The sequence below is a fragment of the Geotrypetes seraphini genome, chromosome 3 (assembly GCF_902459505.1).
Source record: "Geotrypetes seraphini chromosome 3, aGeoSer1.1, whole genome shotgun sequence".
NCBI classification, from domain to species: Eukaryota; Metazoa; Chordata; class Amphibia; order Gymnophiona; family Dermophiidae; genus Geotrypetes; species Geotrypetes seraphini.
Genome location: NC_047086.1, coordinates 266,588,584 through 266,604,592, shown reverse-complemented (window position 1 = coordinate 266,604,592; position 16,009 = coordinate 266,588,584). Strand labels below are relative to the sequence as shown.

At 44.4% G+C, this 16,009-nt stretch overlaps 1 protein-coding gene across 7 annotated transcripts in view; it reads left to right on the top strand.

Annotated features, from left to right (window-relative positions):
• The window catches only part of ARID4B (AT-rich interaction domain 4B), an 852,780-nt gene that overhangs the window by 282,252 nt on the left and 554,519 nt on the right, over positions 1 to 16,009 (top strand). The window lies entirely within an intron of this gene.

Genomic DNA, 16,009 nt, shown 5'->3' with positions numbered 1-16,009 from the left:
AAAGTAATTTTGGGAAATTAATAATCCGAAGATTACATCTCCTAGTCGCATTCTCCAACATTTCTATTTTAAAGTGGAGGTTGCCAGCTACTAAGGCAAGGACACATAAGTATATTGTTTCTTGCCCCAGGGAGAGATATGAGTGTTCAGAAACTTGAGTTCATAAGCGCAGTGTCTCTAAATCCTCTGGGGGGTCTCATAGGGGTCTTCACCTTCATTCTCAAGAAGGTCTTATTCCCTATTCTTCCTCATCCGCTCTTGAAGCCTAAGGAGGCTTCACCAATCTAGATCAAAGTATAGATAAGGTTTGTTGTTGTTCCCACGAAGTCGTCCAGGAGGAGGAGAGGAGGAAGGCCCATTACTCAGGAATCAAGCTTAGTAAAATTAAAAAGACAATTGCCGCTATCACCCCTAATCTAATATGATACCAGCTTCATGAGGACTCAGGACAAATCATGCATATGACAATAATACATGAAAGCAAAAGAAAATAAACACTAAGAAGAGAAATAGTTGACCAGAAAATAATCTGGAAAATTCTGACATTGATTGTACATTTGATATTTAATGGCTTCATTCTGTCATAGGGCCACCCCTCTAGAATAAATCTGTTAACTGCAAGTTAGATTGGTGTCAGGTCAAAAGCGCGCCGGGACAAAGGCGCGAACAGACAACTGAGCGCAGCGCGGAGGTGCGCGCTGAAGAAAAAGACTGTTTTTAGGGGCTACGACGGGGTGTGTGGTGGGGAAGCCCCCCACTTTACTTTATGCAGATAGCGCCACATTGTGGGGGGTTTGGGAGATTGTAACCCCCCCCCCATTTTACTGAAAACTTAACTTTTTCCCTGTTTTTAGGGAAAAAGTTACGTTTTCACTAAAATGTGGGGGGTTACAACCCCCCAAACCCCTCACAACGCTGCCACGATCTGTATTAAGTAAAGTGTGGGGGGGCTCTCCAACAAAACCCCCCGTTGCAGCCCCTAAAAACAGTCTTTTTCTTCGGCACGCGCCTCCTTCTTGCGCTCAGTTGTCGGCGTGCGCCTTTGTCTTCCGCGTTACTGTCTATGAACCAGTTAGATTATTTCCAAGTCTTTCCAAAAGAGCTGAGATAAGTGCAGACCTGGTTGACTGCAAACATTATCAGGTCATGCTCATAGGTCAAGATAGAAGTCCAGATAAACACATTAGATTCTTTTATGGTATCATATTTCTTATTGCACTGCTCATTTCAGAAATCGCCAACCTTGGATGAGAAAAGGTGGTTGGGTTAAAGTCTTGAAGCAGCATCTGTGGTATCAGGCATGGTCTCCATTCCTTTACACTTTGGAAATTAAAAACCATCAAAAAATATTCTGACCCTCTATCTTTCAGACTACTGGTACAGTCTTTGATTCTATCCACCCTAGACTACTGCAACATCATTTATGTGGGTATACCTAAAAAACCCGTGAGAAAATTAAGAATAGTGCAAAACAAGGCTGTTTGGACTAAAGAAAAGCGAACACATTAGTCCCTACTACAAAGTGCTACACTGGTTGCCAATGGAGGCATGAATAATATTCAAATTCTCTTGCTTTTGCTATCAACTGGTGTGGGGAATGGCCCCTACCTATCTCTTACCGCACTTCGAACTATACATCCCCACGAAGACAACCAGAAATCGCAATCTCTTTGCCTATCCAAAGATCACTGATTGCAAATATAGGTCCTTTCTGGACAAAATCTTTAAGTTTCAAGCTAGCAAACAGAAGACCTGGCTAGGCAATTGCATCAATAGAGCCAGATTGACCTATGGCACCTTTCGGAAAGAAATTAAGACAGCTCTGTTCGATAGATTTATCTCCTAGTCAGATACCCCCCCCTCTTTTTTTTTTTTTTTTTAAATTTTTATTAAACATGTTGATATTGCGTATTCTCACTAATTGTATTCTGTATTCAGTGACATCTTTGCCATTTGTACTCTGAAATTCGCTGGTTGTCCAGCCCTCTTCACTGTAACAAGTTGATATTATGTTTCTCACTAATTGTACTCTGTAATCTTTGACTACTCAGTGCCATCTTACCTATTTGTATTCTGTAATTCGCTAATTGTCCAGCTCTCTTCACTGTAAACCGCTTAGAAGTCGCAAGATTGTGGCGGTATTGAAAAAATAAAGTTATTATTAGTTATTATTATCAGCCAATGGTATCTTCATTCTTTCTTCACTGCACTTCATTTCAACTGGGCCACAAGAAGGGAATAGAAAGAGTCCCATGAAGTGTGGAAAGATAGGGCACAGTTCAAGATTCAAATCAGGATGGAAAAAAAACATACAGGCTTTTTAAATGGTACACCTAGTAAATACATATCGCTTTCAATAGGTCTAACACTATCTTGTTATTGTACATATTCAGTTACCCACATAAATCAGTAAATCAGTTCTTCAAAAGTCCATAAAAATCTAAATCAGCAACAAGTTCATAGTTGCAAAGAAAGCAAAACAAATCAAACTAAAACTTAAAGTCTATTCTTTTGAATTTCACTCTGCCATTTTAGGCTGGTGATCCCTGCAGCAATCAGGCAATCAGCAATCAGGCAATCAGCAATCAGGCAATCAGTCCTTTTGCGGTGGCCAATGAAGAAAAGTCCTGGTGCGCTGTGCCAATCCATGTTAGGTCGCAGTACTCTTTCTTTGTAGCTCAGTCTTCTCTATATGAAAGACCTCATCCCTCCTCTGGATACTCTGTAAAAAGATGATTTTACCAAAGAGCAAAAGTGCAAACAGCAAAATTAATTCATCATAGCCATCTTCATCATATTTGAATATGTGCTCCAAAGCTGTATAGCAAATTCTTGCCTAAAATACTTGTATGAACAATTAAACTCATATATGAAGCCCAAAATCATTTAGCTTGACGTCATATCATTAGTTAATGCTCCAATACAAAAAACTCTTGAATACATTGGCAGTGATCACATTTGTATAGGTCATAGTCTAGCCAATTATGGCATTTACATGTTTGGGCTTTGATAACAATAAATTTCATTGTTAATTTGCATAAATTAAATTCTCATTGCTTTACAAACATTGCATTTGATAACAAGGTGATACAAGGAAGAAAAAGTGTATCACACACATATACGGTACAATAGAGGGATAATTTCAAAACATATGGGAGACTCGTAAGAATAGAACAGACCAGGAGAATAAAAGTCCTCATCAGTAAGCAGGGATAGCAAGGAGAGATTTCCCTTAGTATCTCAGGCCAAAGGACAAACACAGGCATAAAGATAAGGAAGACTCTCACAGTGAACATGAGAGAGATAGAAAATGCAGGGCTGGAAAAAAATGAAACCATAGATCAAGCATTTTCATGACAATTGGGCAAAATAAACTCAACCAAATATCCATCATTTTTAGCAAATCTAGGCCACATGCCCAGGAAACAGTTATCTGATGGGACAAAAATATAGTTAAGGACCTTGGGTCTATTCATACTATGAACCAATTAAAAATATGGCTATGCTAAGAAAACAGGATGAGTTCAGTACTCTGTGTCCAAAAGTTGTGTCCTTTCTCAGTTCTCTGTATCTTAAAGCTTCTCAAGACCTCTATTTCTAAAGGCACAACTTAATTCTTTGTAAAGGCAACAGTTGGAATAGACAGTATCTTTTGTATAGTGTGAGTAGAATGCAAGGTAATGCAGGCATAAGGTAAAGCCTGATAGATTTTCAATACCGCAGCCACAGCGGCCACTACCCCCTGTTCACAGCTGTTGAAACACAGTTCAATAGGAGTGAAAGATCCTGAGACATAGCAAACAGTATTACAGTCAAACCTCAGTTAGCGAGTGACGCGATTTATGAGTGTTTTGCAAGACGAGCAAAACATTTTCGCAAATCGTGACTCGCAAACTGAGCATTGACTCGATTTGCGAGTCACCCTGCCTGTGAACCGGGTACCTGCCTGTGTACCCCCGCCGGCAAATACCGCCCCCCGCGAACCGGCATCGCCCCCCCCTGCGAACGCCCACCCCCCATGTGAACCGGCATCCCCCGCCCGCCCAAACTGAAGGCATACCCCCAATCTGGCACCGGCACACAGCACCAACCCACAGGAGGTGCCGGTGCCTGAAGATCATGCTGCTTGCCGGACTGGGCCTTGAGCATCTGCACATGCTCAAAGCCTTCTGGCTCCCGCCTCTCTTCGAGATTCTCAGAGAGAACGAGAACCAGAAGGCCTTGAGCATGCGCAGATTCTCAAGGCCCAGTCCGGCAAGCAGCACGATCTTCGGGCACTGGCATTTCCTGTGGGTTGGTGCGTGCTGGTGCCAGATTGGGGGTAAGCCTTCAGTTTGGGTGGGCGGGGAATGCCAGTTCGCGTGGGGGCAGCGTTTGTGGAGGGGGGGGCAATGCTGGTTCGCGGGGTGGGGGGGGGATGTGGAAGCGCACCAGTGGCCCTGGGGGTGGGGATGTCTTTTGGGGATGTGGTGGGGTGGGGTGGAGCAGTGCCGGAGGAGAGGAGGGGAGGTGGAACCAATCCTTTACTTCCTATAGGGAAACTCGCATTGTGTGACACACTTATACCCTGCTCTGACCGGCAGGGGTATAGTTGTGTTGAATATTGACCTGTTGGCGTGGCCTCCTCAGGTAGGAGGAAGGCTTTTCAGGTTAGAACAGACTAGGCTCCTGCCTAGTCTGCTAGGCCACACTGAGATAACCCTGGCCCTAAAAGGAGGAGACACAATCTTAAGTCAGTTCCAAAACTTGTTCATTAACTTTATTAATGTGTCAGAGTTGTCAGAATGGCTTACAGCTTGCATATGGCATATAATGACAATTCCCTGGACTTGCCTTGGCTTGCATACAGTCCTTTTCACCAGGGTAACAGAAACACAAAAATGCCATCAAAGTAAATCCACAAAATCATGTGAAATAAACTTCCTAACAAAACCAGGATCCTAACATAGTAACAGTGACTTCAGGTTTCAACCTTCAGCTAACCTAGCTGAGGAAGGGTTAGAGAGTCCAGAGCTGCCTGCTAAACTCATTAGGAGCAGCTGCATTTCTCAGTTCACGGAGCACAATAGGACAGTAGATAAGCTGCTGAGATATACTAAAGCTTGCATACAGGCAATTCACACCTATCCCAGATACAGTTCTCTTGAACAAACACTGACCTCAGCCTTCACAGTGGAAAGGAAAGGCTTTACTGCTATTTTGCTAATCACCGTCAGCTGAGGCTTGGGTTACGGGAGCCAGCACAAGCACAACCTAGCATCACTCCCTTCAGTAACCAACCTTCATTTCAGCAGGGAAATTGTCAGCTTCCACAAACGGCTCAGAGATCTCCATGGCTTCTGTCCTGTCAGCAGCAGCTGGAGTTGAGCATGGGCAGTCCTCAGCCATTTCTATGTCCTCCCCAACATGGGATTGAGGAGAGAGACTTCTCTCTTGCTCTGTCTCCTTGCACTGCTGTAGGTCCTGCCCTGCCCGAGGCTCCTCAGTTTCTGCCCGGTCCCTGATCCCCTTCCTATGATTCCACGCCGTGTTCTTATCCCAGTTAAAGCCCCACCCCTCTCTCCTAGGAGCAAGGGGGGGGGTTGGGCAGCAAATCCCTAGGGAAATCATACAGCTTCCTCCTAGGTGAGAAATGTGAGTACCTTGCAGGATTGGGACTCCATTTCTCAATAAGAGTCCCCACAGGCTTTCTGAAGTACCTATCCTGAGACAGCGCTCTCTGCTGGATATTCTTATTTTCTTGTCTCTCTTGCTCTACCTCACTGTCTGAGGAGCCATTTCCAAACTTTTACCTTAAACCTGATCAGCCCTTCTGACCAGGGACCGTGTGCTGCTTTTATCTCTTATAGGGACAAAGCTGGCTACAGGTTTGTCACAATTGATATACAAGTAATTTGATTTACAAGCATGCTTCTGGAACAAATTATGCTCGTAAACCAAGGTTCCACTGTATTTTGATGACAGGCCACTTATTCTCTTTTGGGGCCATTCCCCTCTGATCACCCCAGGGAAAAATAATCTGTCTCCTTTCCTCCCCCCATTCCCTGTATCTCTCCTTCTCCCTTCATGGTCTGGTATCTCCTTTCCTTCTTTCCTATCCTTCCTTCCCATGCACCTGACATCTCTCATTCCTCTCTCTTTTCCTTCTCCCTCTTTCCCTCTCTTTCCCCAGTTGGGTGCAGCAGCATTTCTCATCCTCCCTCCCCTGTGCAGCAGCAGTGTTTCTCCCCCCTCTCCCCGGTGCAGCAGCAGTGTTTCTCCCCCCTCTCCCCTGTGCAGCAGCAGCATTTCTCCCCCTCCCCTCTTTCCCTGTGCAGCAGCAGCATTTCTCCCCTCTCCCCCTTCCCTGTGCAGCAGCAGCATTTCTTCCCCCTCTCCCCCTTCCCTGTGCAGCAGCAGCAGCAGCATTTCTCCCCCTCCCCCGTGCAGCAGCAGCAGTTCTTCTGTGCCTCCCTCCAGTGAGTGTTTCGTTTCTGACCAGCTCCCTTGCTGCCTGCAGTCTCTTTTCTGTTCAATGTCCAACTTCTCACACCATGGTTCTGAAGTGGAAGCACCAAGTAAGAGAGCCTCCGTCTTTTCAAAATTAAGTCCAGAGAATTTCCCATACAGGGTGATGTGGGACATCAGGGATGGGACTGTTCTGTCAGCGTACTTGATGTACAGCAGCATGCCATCAGTGAACATGCTGATGCAAAATTCCTGGCTGCCCAAACATAAACCCTCCAGGCTAGTGTCTTGACGAATATGAGTGGCCAGGGGCTCTGGGGCAAAAGGAAAAGAAGCGGGGATAGAGGACAGCCCTGTCTTGTACCCCTTAGGGCATACCACTTTGGCCGTGCCCTGCAGCTGTGAAACGATGCTGATTCTGTCTCATCCTTAGGGCTGGACTAAACGGTATGCCCAGTAGGCATGAGCCTAGGGACCTAAATGGTTAGGAGGGCCCACCACCGAAACCACCCTCCCTATTCTGCCGCTGCTGCTTTTCTTAACCAGCAGCAGCGACAGTAACCTTTAAATCAAGGATAGGGTTAAATGGTCATTTTTCTCAATGGAGGAGAGTAAACAGTGGAGTTCCGCAGGGGTCTGTACTTATTTATAAATGATCTGGAAATTGGAATGACAAGTGAGAAGATTAAATTTGCAGATGACACTAAATTGTTCAAAGTTGTTAAAATGCATGTGGATTGTGAAAAATTGCAGGCAGACCTTAGGAAATTGGAAGACTGGGTGTCCAAGTGGCAGATGAAATTTAATGTGGTCAAATGCAAAGTGATGCATATTGGGAAGAATAATCCGAATCACATCTTGGGGGCAAGTGCCCAAGAAAAGGATCTGGGTGTCATCGTAGATAATACAATGAAACCTTCTGCCCAATGTGTAAAGCAAACAGCATGCTAGGAATTACAGTGGAACCTTGGTTTACGAGCATAATTTGTTCCAGAAGCATGCTCGTAAACCAAATTACTTGTATATCAAAGCGAGTTTCCCCATAGGAAGTAAGGAAAACTCGCTCGATACGTTCCCACCCACCCCACCCCCCCCCGAGGCCAACGGCGCTGCTCCCCCCCCCGAAAAACCGGCATCGATTCCCCCCCCCCGCTCACGAATCAGCCCCCACCGCCCGAACAGCATTCAGCCTTACCCCCCATCTGGCACTGGCACGCAGCCCACAGGACGTGCCGGTGAAGGAAGTTCCTGACGCCTCTTGCCTGGGCCTTGAGCATCTGCGCAGGCTTAAGGCGTTCTGGTTCTTGCTCTCTCCGACCTATACACACCATACCATCACTCCAACATGGGGAAGAAGACCAACAAACCCCTCTAAGACCTAACCACACCCTCACCCAAGACCACTCATCTATTCAAAAACAATAAACAATGCACAAACAGAATACACAACATTTACATGTTTCAGGGTTTGCGGTTTCGATTATCTGTGATTTTTTTTTTTTTTTTGGGGGGGAAAGCATAGTTTAGGGCCTTTCTGCCTCCCTCCCACCTTCCCCCCGGCATCCCGGCCTTACCTGATGGTCTAGCGGGCTTTGGGGCAGGAGTGATCTTCCTGAGTAGGTCCTGTCCTGAGTAGGTCGCCAATAGGAAATGGCTGCCATGAGCTCCTGTTGTAGTCTCGAGAGACTACGGGAACTCACGGCAGTCATTTCCTATTGGCGATCTGCACGGGGCAGGAGCATAGGAAGTTCGCTCCTGCCCCAAAAGCCCGCTAGACCACCAGGTAAGGCCGGGATGCCGGGGGGAGGGAGGTGGGGGTGGGTCAGAGCTGGACGAGAAGTTATTTGCAGTTTTTCCCACTTCGCGGTCTGGCTCTGCCGCGAATACCGAGGGAGAAGTGTACATAAACATCAGAGCTCTAGGCCCTAAGACAGAACACATAAAAGACTGGATAGAAAACGTGAATCTGGACTGCCTCTTCCTCACAGAAACCTGGCTTACATCAGACTCGGATCCCAGGATAACGGAAGTCTGCACCAAGGGATACAAATAACAATGGTCCGCAGCGAAAAAAAGGAGGAGGAGGTCTAGCCATCATAGTCTGAAACTCTCTAAATCTGAATATACTAGCCAAAACGTCCACCCCTTACATGGATCTACTAGCCTGCCAACTCTCATGCACCACACTAAAAGAATCCATAACTTGCATGCTCTGCTACATAACACCAAGGAATTGAAACATAGCAAGACCCAAATTTGAAGATTTTATATACCAAAATTCACTAACGGCAACTTACAACCTAATCCTAGGAGACCTAAACCTCCATCTCGAAGACCAATCCTCCAAACAAGTAGAAAACCTACTGTCATTCCTCGAAGCCCTAACATACAAGATTTTAGACCCACAAATCACACATGAAAAAGATCACCAACTAGATATAGCAGCCTTCATGACCCAACAGCCCTTACTGCCAGAGATTCAAACATCAAATGGAAAGTGGTCTCGATCATTCTGGTCAGACCACTACACATACTCCTTCAACCTCAACTGGGCCAAAGACAAAACCAAACCAAAACCCCAAAGATCAACCTACAACTCTCGTAAATACATCGACCCCTCCAAATTCTGGACTAAAGCAGATGTAATAATCCAAGAATGCAACCCCAAGGACTTCGTCTCACAATGGTGCAAGCTAGGCACAGCTACCCTAGACGAGCTAGCCCCAATACAAACAAAAACCAGAATTAGCAGACGATCAGAGAAATGGTTTGATAACGAACTACTCCTACTCAAAAGACAATGCAGAAGACTAGAAAGAAAATGGAGCAAGAATAAAAAGAACCCACTAAAACAGCATGGAAAAAACTAAATCAACAATACAAGCTGAAACTAAAAGAAAAAAGAAAAACACACGACACCAACCTAATAGGCAACGAAACCCAAGACATAAAAAATCTATTCTTAATACTAAAATAACTCACAGACACCAAACCCTATTTGGCCAATGTCGGAACCCCTTCCCCCCATCAGATACACTTTTAGCCGAATACTTTAAAAAGAAAATCACAACTGCCAGGACTACCCTCTCTGGAAGTCCAACCCACCTAGAAGAGATCACAATGCTCCCCCACAGAAAAAGATTCAGCAGCGGCAGACAGAACCTGGTCCCACTTCCCCACAATACAATGGTCCGACCTTAACAAACTACAAAAAATACAGCCACGCAACCTGTGATCTCAATCACTGCCCTCCATACCTATTAAAATCCTCCAGTACCAAATTCTGCGCTCTCCTTTTACAAAGGATACAAGCCATGCTCACAGATGGCCTTTTCCCACAAGACCTCAGCGAAATCGTTGTCACCCCGATCATAAAAGACCCTAAAAGAGCAACAGATCAACCATCCAACTACAGACCCATAGCCTCAATACCACTTTATGTCAAACTAATGGAAGACCTGGTAGCCAAACTCCTCACCAGCTACCTAGAAGACCACAACATACTCCACCCTACACAATCGGGTTTCAGAAACAACTACAGCACAGAGACACTTACTAGGTTCCCTCCTGGACATAGCTAGACAACACTTCAGCATAGGTCAGGGGTGTCCAACCCGCGGCCCCAAGAAGTATTTTGTGCGGCCCCGCTCACACTCAAGGGTGATGCGGTGTTTTTTGTCTTGCCGGCACCCTCCATCTTCCTGCAGCGTTCGCTGAAAGCCGCGGGCAGCGGATGCTATGTGCCTCTTGCGGCTGACCCAGAAGTGTTCTCTCTGATGTCGCGACGTCAGAGGGAATGCTGCCAGATCATACGCAGGAGGCGCATGAAAGCTGCTGCACGTGGCTTTCAGCGAATGCTGCAGGAAGATGGAGGAGGGCGCCGGCAAGACAGAAAACACCGAGGCACCTGACAAGAAGGTAAATACCCTCGAGCATTGTTGGGTGTGCTGCCTGGGGGGGTGAAGGACACACAGGACAGGTTGGCCCGTTTGGCCTTCACGGCTGCCCGGATGGTGATGGCCCTTCATTGGAAGAGCTTAACAGTGCCTACCCTGCCGATGATGAGAGAGAAATTGGGCTGGGTCTGTGAGCGTTATAGACTATCTGTTTTACTAACTCGGCGCTGGCAGCAATTTGAGGAGGTATGGGGTTAATTTCTTGCAGTGGAGGGAATGGATTGTGCTAGAACTGAGGGGTGATGGGGGGAGGGGGCGGTGATTGGCTTCCTAGGTGGTTGGGCTGTTTCTTGGATATAGGGAGTTCAACCTAGTCTTCTAGGTGGTTGGGGAAGGTACCGGGGAGGGGGTTATTGAGTTGTCTCTTGGGGGGTGGGGAAGGGGAGGTTCTGTTTTGTTCTCTTAAAAATGTTCAACACAGTTCTTGTGCTTGGTGGGACATTGTTGTTTGGTTGTTACTTTTCAGGAGATTGGGATCCTTGTGTTTTTCTTGTTTCCTATCTGTGTTTTATTAAAGAACTACAAAAAAAAAAAATCAACGGGCTTAGGAACTGGGAGTTACAGAAACCAGCAACAGTAGCCCTTCAGGAGAAGACAGAGAGGGCTGGGGGCAGCAGTGAAGGAGACAGAATGAAGGGAAAGATAGAGGGGAGCATGAGCCATAAGATGGAAGAATGGAGGGAGTGAAGGAAAGAGATGCAGAGGTGAGGGAGATAATAGAAAGGGAGAATTGGGTGTCTGAGAGAGGGAAAGAGATGGTGCAATTGGGGAGAGAGAAGGGGAAGAACATACTGGGCCAAGGAAGCCTCATGGACTTTTTAAAAAAAAAGTACAGAGGGGGAGGGTATTAAAAGAAATGCTAGATTGGATGTGAGGAGAGAGCTTATAGGGCCAGAAACAGATGACAGAGAGATGATGGCAAGAACCAGGGCAGAGAGATGGTGGGCAATAGTCTGAAGGGAGAAAAGTTGGACCTGGGGTGGTGTGGAGGAAGAGGGAAAGAGATACTTGAAGGGAGAACTGTTGGGAAGAGAAAGGGAGAAATGGTGGACCTGGGGAAGGCAGGCAGGAAGGGGAAGAGATAGGATGGGGGCAGTTGGAAAGAGAAAGGGAGAGAAGTTGGATTAGGGGATGGAAGTGAGGGGGGAGAAATATTAGGCCTGTGGATAGAAGGCAGAGAGAGGCAGCATCTCTCTTTTTTCCTCCTCCATTTCATTGTTCAGCATCAAGGGGGGGAGGGAAGAAGAAAAACAGAAAAGAGAGGGAGCAAAATGTTGGACCATGGGGATACAGGAGCAGAGATGGACCCATAGGAGGGAAGAGAGCTGGGATAAGAAGATGCTAGGAGATGGAAAGAAAAGGACAGGGAATTATAGCCTGACCAGAGGAGAGATGGAGGGGGATTCTTAAAGTGGTGAGCCACGTGGATGAGGTCAAAAGATGAGTGACAGAGTGAGTACAGTGGTAGAAATGTGGTAATGGGGAGTAGACAGCAGGAAATAGGAGCCTGGGAAAGGAGTGAGATGGGAAATGGGAGAGCTAGGGACTGAAAGAAGATGGAGAATTGAGAGGTAGCTGAACATTTAAAAAGAAGAAGGGTGAGAAAGAAGGCAGGATTTGAGTGGACAGAGGCAAAAAAGAAAAGAAAAAGTTAAGAAAGTTGAAAAGGAAAAATCAATATATTGGAGACAGGCATAATAAGGAAATGGAACGAGAGAAGAGGAGAAAAAACTGGACAGTAGACACTGGAAAGAGAATTAGTTGAAGATAGACAAAAATCAGAAAGAGAAACTGGGACCAAGATGATGGAAAAACAAAACATCCAGACAACAAGGTAGAAAAAAAATTGTTTTATTTTGAATTTATTAATTGGAATATGTTAGTTTTGGGATATGTGCATCACAATTATTTTTGTATTCAGTGGCGCAGTCATATACAGCTGATTTGGGGAGGGATTGGAGCCCATAATTAGTGGATGGGCACCAAAGTTTCTCCCTGCCTGAGTTCTATTTCTAAATACTTGAGCTAGAGGGGATTCCCAAACCCTGCCAACTAGAGACATCTTCCTCCAGTCTTGCAACCCCAAATCTCCAAGCTTTGTAGCCAATGACAATATCCTCAAGCTGCCATTGCTTTCATGCATGCATGAATGCCAGGGGGGGCAGGGAAGAGGGAAGGCAGCCACTCTGCAATATTGCTGCCAGCTGCAAAACTTAGGAAATTGGAGGGGGAGGAGGTGGCCGTCAGTTGGTGAGGCTTGGGGATCCCTACTAGCAACAGCAGGGGAGATATTCATTTTGAGGGAGCCTAAGTTCAAAGTGGGAGGCCCAAAAAAGCAGTAATAATTACCCTGATTAAACGATCCTCCATGTGCGCTGCTGACAGCTGATTCAGCATCCCTGCTCTGATGAGGCTCACCTCTGAAGAGGCTCACTGTAGTTGCAATAGGAGAACCAGGAGCACGCATCCCTGCTCATCAGAATGGGAATGTGAAGCCTGTGGCTGCTCCTACTGTCAGCAGTACATGTGGAGGGATCACTCAGTCTGAGTAAGTATTACTGCTTTTTTGGGTTCTTCTCCACAGTGTCCCTTTAATGAAGGTTTATTATTAGATTCATACATCTTCTATATTAGTGATTGCAGATTTGGGACCTGCTAAACTTTTTTTTGCTCATCGGCTAGTGTTAGTGTTTGTGTGGCCCCAGAAAATTTTTTTTCGGCCAATGCGGCCCAGGGAAGCCAAAAAGTTGGACACCCCTGGTGTAGGTAGAAAAAATGCTAATTATACAGCTGGATCTCACCGCAGCATTTGAATTGGTGGACCACAACATCCTACTAGAATAGGAATCACAGACAATGTACACACATGGTTTCAAGGTTTCCTACAATCCAGAACTTACAAAGTCAAGTTGAACAAAGAAAAATCAGAACCATGGTCCAACCCCTGTGGCGTACCCCAAGGATCTCCACTATCCCCAACTCTCTTCAATCTCTACATTGCATCCCTTGGCACCTGCCTGGACAAATTAAGCTTAACCTCCTATAGCTATGCAGACGAAATCACCATTCTCCTTCCTTTTGACCAACCAACGTCCTCCATGACAGACACACTACACAGGACACTTGAAACAGTTGCAACATGGATGAATAATCACAAACTGAAACTGAACCCAGACAAGACAAAATTCATTCTCCTTGAAAATAATAAAACCCCAACTATAACAAATCTAGTAATAAACTCAATCACATACCCCATACAACCCACTCTAAAACTTCTAGGAATGACAATAGACATGTACCATGCAACCACAAATCAACAAAACAATGCAAAAATCATTTGTGTTCATGAGAAAATTAAGGCAAGTTCGAAAACTTGTCGACAGAACACAATTCCAGCTCTTGGTCCAATCCTTAGTTCTAGATCTTCTAGACTACTGCAACATACTCTATCTCCCCTGCCCCACAACCATGATAAAACAACTACAAACAGTTCAAAACACAGCGCTAAGACTTATCTATTCACTGAGGAAACACAACCACATCACAGCAGCATACCTCGATTCACACTGGCTCCCAATACAAGCAAGAGTACAATTCTAATTCTACTGCCTACTATTTAAAACCATAAACGGAGATAGCCCAGCCAACCTAAACAACCGACTAATCCAAACTATCTCAACCAGACACAGGAGAATGCACAAACTGTTCACGCATCCCCCAATCAGAGACGTAAAATGAAAAAAACTGTACGATGGCCTTCTAGCCACTCAAGCAACAAAACTAGACTACCAACTCTCAAATTTACTGATAACGACTCCAGACTACAAATCGTTTAGAAAAGAAATAAAAACCATCCTTTTCAAGACATCCTTGAAGACAAACTAACACCGCAAGACTTATCCCAATTCCCTGAAGCGACTCGCTCTACTCTTCAATTCCTCTAGAAATGGTCAGATAACTTCTTTTGTAATCCGCCTTGAACTGCAAGGTATTGGCGGAATAGAAATCACTAATGTAATGTAATGTAGATGGAGCCAAAAACTGAAAAAACAACCATCAATGTTAAAAGGGGAAATAATTTCAAGGAAACGATTAGATCCTATTACCTTTTGGATAAGCTATGAGCAAACTCAAGGTCCAGATACTCTAAAAGATTTTGGCCTCTATTGGGAAAATACTAGCTTAACCATTTTAGATAGATTGGCCCCCAAACAAAAGCAGTACGAAAAAAAAAAAAATAGTTCTTGTAATTCCAAACATTGGTTCGATAATGATCTTTTGCTTTAAAATGCAGTGAGGAGATTAGAACAAGTTTGATTAAAATCTGGGAATAAAATTGATCAAGACACTTGGAGGAAAGAGGTACATACCTATAAACAACTAATAAAGGAGAAACGCAAGGCATTTTATTCCTCAAAAATTAGTTTAACGGGTACTAATACCAAAGAACTATTTAAAATTGTTACCAATATCTTTGACATGAACTCTTTTTCTCAATCAGTGCATGCTGGCTCTCCCAACTCTGTGGATTAAGCAAGTTACTTCAGTCAAAAAATTGACACCTTAAGAACATCTTATCCATTGCTTATAAGTAAAAATCAAGGTTCCTTGCTACCTCCAATAGAAAATTGTTATGCAAATCTAGAGTGGGGCACCTTTGCTAATCCAGACTGGAATGATTTTAGAAAACTCTACAGCAAGTATGTGAAATCATATTGTCCTTTGGACCCATGTCCCCCAGAAATTATTAAATTAGCTCCTGAAAATTTCAACTTGCTTGAAAATGGTAAATTTCCATCATCTGGTGGCCATATTATTATTATAGGCCTATTTCATCTATCCCATTTTTTTGTGAAAATTATGGAAGGCTTAGTATACAAACAGTTGTTGAACTATCTAAGAGCATTTCTCCATTCTGCATTGATCGCAATCAGGTTTTAGACCATTAAATAGTACAGAGATAGTTTTGACATCACTGATGGATAAATTGTGCAGTCTTTTCAGTAAGGGTATTAGTGCCCTGATTTTACAATTGGATTTGAGTAGTGCTTTTGATCTCGTTGACCATGGCAAACTACTAGAATGTTTGGATGCTATAGGTGTGTATGGTCAGGTCTTTAAATTGTTTGAAGGTTTCCTAAAGTCTCGAACGTATCAAGTAAGGTTCAACAACTAGTTCTCCAACAATTTGAGCAACTCTTGTGGAGTTACCTTAGGGATCTCCACTGTCCCCTCTACTTTTCAATATCTATTTAACTTCCTTGGGAAACAGATGATCCAACTTTTAGATCAAACTATTTAGCTATGCAGATGACATCACTGTATTAATCCCTATATCTACTTCTTTTTCTCAAATCAATCAAACTGTTGTAGAGATTCTTTTGGCAATTGAATCTTGGATGTGGCAGAATTTAAATTGAAAATTAATATAGATAAGACCAAATTTTTCTTTACATCTCCGAATTTGAAGGTATATGCTACATCCATTGTTTTAATTGCTAAAACGTACATTGTTTAACCATGTATAAAGATACTTGGAGTAATCCTTGATCAAAATCTTACTATGAAAAATCAGATTGACTCAATGGTCTGAAAGGGCTTCTTTG